Raw genomic sequence first — 4,895 nt, 5'->3', positions numbered from 1 at the left:
TAAAGAAGAAGCCGAGCTCCTTCATCTTCAAAACTCGTTTGAGGGCTTCTCTTTACTCTATTTGTTTATATTGTTATATTTGCTTGTTTAAGAAGCTTTGATTTGTTTTAAACTTTGTTTTTAATATCTTGTAACTTGATTCAATCAAGAGATTGAATCAAGGGGTTAAGGTTTGTTGGTGAGCCAAAAGGAAAACCAACGGTGAGAGGTTTGTTGGTGAGCCTAGGTCGAAACCAACGGTGTAAGGGTTTGATTGTGATCCCGGGAAAACAATCGGGGTGGTTCTAGTCGGTGAGCCTGGGAAAACCGACCGAGTTCGTTGTGCGCTCGTAAAACAACAAGTTGGGTTGTGAGCTTGTAAAACAACCGGTTGTAATCTGTAGGATTATAGTGAAATTCCCAAGAGGTCTTGGGGAGTGGATGTAGGTGCTGGGGTGCACCGAACCACTATATGTTTGTTGTGTTTGTAATGCCTCTTGTCATTGTCTAACTAACATACTTACTTACTTAGATAAATTGCTTGCTTTACTGTTATCCGCGCATCCTTTAGTTGCAAGCATATTCAATCAAGTCACATTCTATACATCAAACTGTTGACTTTCACTGTGCATCCATACAACTTAGCATAATTAATCAAAAACTTTCAGAAGTAGGTTAAAAGTTTTAAAAGACCCAATTCACCCCCCCCCCCCCTCTTGGGTTGTATCTACTGGGCAACAAGTGGTATCAAAGCAGGTGCTCTAAGATTAATTATTGATCTCACGATCAAGAGCCAAAGATTATGACAACTCAAATAGATAGTTTTCTAGGAGAAGGACAATCAATTGATACACCTCCACTATTTAATGGCATAAACTATACACATTGGAAAGCACGCATGCGCATTTTTATACAATCACTTGATTATAATTTATGGAGCATTATAGTCAATGGAACACACACAAACACTAGTCATAATGAGAAAATGGTTCAACAAAATTCAAAAGCCATGAACCTATTATATTGTGCACTAGATAGGAATGAGTTTAATTGCATATCTTCTTGCATGACTGCTAAAAAAATATGGAATATGCTTGAAGACAAATATGAATGCACTAACAAATCTGAAACATCATGTGTAGAACAAGAGCAGTATCATATTGCAAATCCATGCTTCGTGGCACAAGAGGTACATGCTGAAACTGAAAGCAATTTTACATTTGATGAACTCCATGATGCCTTTTCTGATTTGTATTTAGAATATAAGAAACTTATTTGTAAGAACAAGAACTTGAAGAATGAAAATCAAATTCTAATAGATGAAAAACTGAAACTAACTAGTAAAATTGAAATCTTAGTTAAAGAAAATCAAGAACTAAATCAAAGAGATCAACTTCTCACTGAAAGTCAAGATAAACTTAAGAAAAACAATGAATTACTTTCAGAAGATAACAGAAGATTAACTAAAGAAGTTGACAAATTAAAACCTATTGTTGAACGATTTACCTTCAGCTCTGAAAAATTGAACCTAATGATAAATAATCAAAGAGCTGATTTGATAAAGTTGGATTAGGATATCAACCTTGGTACACCCAAAAATCTTTTAAGAATATGTTTGTTAAAATAGTTTTTAATTATTCTAAAACAGATTCTTATAATACTGATAAACAAAAGCTAAGTATAATCTCTTCTGTTGTTCCTAAATCTATACATTACAAATTTGATGAACCTAAAAGGCAAAAACAGAAAACTGAAGGTTTATCTACTACTTATGTTAGATCTATGTTTGTTAAATTCAACAAGAGGATACAGAAATACATCCCTTGTAATCCTAAAATCTTTAAATTTATGGACAAAATAGCTATTAAGAAAATATGGGTTCCAAAAGGAACAAGTATAGCTAACCTACAAGGACCCAAAAGAGCTTGGGTTCCTAAGTTGAAAATATGATTATTTTTCAGCAAGCATGTCTAGCTATCCAAGGTTCTAATGAAAGATGTTATCTAAACAATGGGTGCTCTAGACATGTGTTAAAGAATTGAATTTAAAATGTAATTAAGAAGAATGATTTAAATGAAAGAAATAATGAAATAAGTAATTCTTGCATCCTCTCGTATTGAAATTACTTTATTAGTTGATTAAAACATAACTTGCAAGTATTAATCATTTTTGTGATATAAGTGATATTTTTTTTTGGTATGAAAAGAAAATATATTCAAATCACTTCATTTTATAGTATGCTCCACTCACTATTGGATAAGTTGCTAAATGATTAATTAATTTATTAAAAATAACTCTATGAATTCTCTATATGCTTGATTAAGAATTTCTATCCATGGCATTATTTTTATTGATCATAAACATGAGAATGTGTACTTGGTATACCTTTGAATATATGTATTTAAATACTAAGATCAAAGAATCCTTTTTGGCATGTAAACTTACCTTATGCTAGTGTGGACCTAATTTCAAAAGACCTTGTCATCGGTTTACTTAGATTATCTTCTGTAAGGTCAAAGTTTGTTATGCATGTTAACTAAGAAAACAAACAAGAATCAATTTCTAAATCTAAGGAAGTTGTTTCCATCACTAAGTTTTCAAAAGCTTACATTGGATTTGTTCTTGACAAATAAAATTGAAGTATTTTCTGTATTTGCTAAATCTTGTAAAAGTGTTTCAAATGAAAAAGGTTTCCAAACTGTGAAGATAAAGAGTATCATGGCACAGTGTTGAAAACCAAAATCCTGATAAAGTTTATACAGAAATTAATTATTTCAGCACCAAGGACACCTTAAGTAAAATAGGGTTAATAGAATTCTTGAAGAAATGAAAAAGACAATTGTGTATGATAGTCATCTACTTAAATGATTTTTTTTTAAAAAGGGCTATCATCACTGCTTGTCATACATATGACTTCTATTAGATCTATTTTTGATGAAAACTTCTTTTGATCTTCTGAAAAATAGAAAATGAACTATTGCATATCTCTCATATTTTTCAGTCGTACATACTATGCTTGATATGTTCTTATGAAAATAATGCCAAATCTGATAAAGATATTTCTATCCTTGGATATCATTCATCAAGCAATGCATATAGAACATTCAATAAAAATGTTTCGAGGTGTAGAAATATCAATTCATTTTATTCCTTATGAGACTAATGATTTATTATGAAGATACTAAAATTAAATTATATATATGGTTAATCTTTTACACATAACAATCTGAAAACTTGTTAATAATTATAACAAAATTGAGTTTTTCAGAAATGCACTTAATGAAGAAAAATTGATGACTACTAAAAGACTAAATCAAGAAAAGATGAAATAGATCTTGATTCTTGCATGATTAGAAGTAAAGATCACCATTATCATTTGCTTGCTTTATGAGCTTTATATTCTATCAAATGAATGTGTAGAATGCACTCCTAGGTGCTTATTTTATTAAAGAAGATATATGTTAAATAACCACCATATTTGAAAACACTCATTACAAATATGATAAAGCAATATATGATTTGAAACAAGCATCAAAAGCATGATATAAAAAGCTTAAGCAACCTTTTTGATATAAAGTAATAGTGATAATTCTTTGCATCAAAAAAATGTGATATCTTACTTGCTCAAAGTATACATTAATGACATCATTCTTGGTTCTACTAATGGAGATTTATATGAAGATTTTACTTAGCTCATGTAAGGTGAGTTTGAAATATGTATGATGAACATCTTCTCTCAAACTCCAAATTAAGACAAACAAGAAAGGGGATCTTCATTGACCAAAGTTAGTCCACAGGAAAACCCTTATAGAAGATTGGCATGAAGAAGGTATGTCTATGACCCCATCTTGTAGAATTTGAAAAGGATGAGCAAAGTAGATCTATTGTTTAAAGCTGTATTGAAGGATGATAGAATAATTATTTTATCATACAGCTAGTAGACCAGATTGTATGCTTATTATGTGCCCTTATGCAAGACTTCAATCCAACTTTAATGAATCATATTGTTGCCCAGATAGACAACCCAAGAGGGGGGGTGAATTGGGTTTTTAAAATAATTTGGCTAATTAAAACTTTGTGGATGATTAATTAAAAACTATAGCAAGTTATTTAATTAAAGCCTAGTGCTGTAAGTAATGTGCGGGAAAGAAGATGAGAGACAATGCATTACAAACACAAAGTTTTATAGTGGTTCGGAGCTAACCCTTGCTCCTACGTCCACTCCCCAAGTCTCACTTGGGAATTTCACTATAACCCCCTTGGATTACAGCCGGTTGTTTTGCAAGCTCACAACCAAACTTGTTGTTTTACGAGCTCACAACGAACTCGGTCGGTTTTCCCAGGCTCACCGACTAGAACCAACCCCGATTGTTTTCCCGGGCTCACAATCAAACCCTTACACACGTTGGTTTTAACTTGGCTCACCAACCAACCTTAAACCCCTTGATTCAATCCCCCGATTGAATCAAGTAAATACAAGAGATAGAAGAAAACAGAAAATAGCTTCTCAAAAAGCAGATTTAAAACAATATAATCGTAAAGGAGTTAGAAGCCCTCAAACGCTTTTAAGCTGGTGAAGAGGTATGGCTTCTGGAACTCCGGTCTCCTCTTGAAAGAGTGGTCGACTTGAATGCAGGAGGAGGAAGCTTTGATTGTTGGGAAGAAGTTGTTGGAGCAGTAAATGCAGATCTTCCCTTTTTCGTTTAAGAGCACTTGGAGAGCTTGAAAACTTGAATGCTTGGAGTGGAATCTCTGTTCTCTGCCTTGCTACAGTCCTCTGTGGCTATTTAAGCCAACCCCCACGGAAACTAGCCGTTACTCTGCTTTTTCTGGCCGTTCTGCACACTCTGCGCAGCCTGACAATATGACCATTGGTGGGTTGGAGTCGACTCGCGCGATCAGAAGTCGACTCGGCT

The sequence above is a fragment of the Phoenix dactylifera genome, unplaced genomic scaffold (assembly GCF_009389715.1).
Source record: "Phoenix dactylifera cultivar Barhee BC4 unplaced genomic scaffold, palm_55x_up_171113_PBpolish2nd_filt_p 000612F, whole genome shotgun sequence".
NCBI classification, from domain to species: Eukaryota; Viridiplantae; Streptophyta; class Magnoliopsida; order Arecales; family Arecaceae; genus Phoenix; species Phoenix dactylifera.
Note: the sequence above shows the minus strand (reverse complement) of the source record.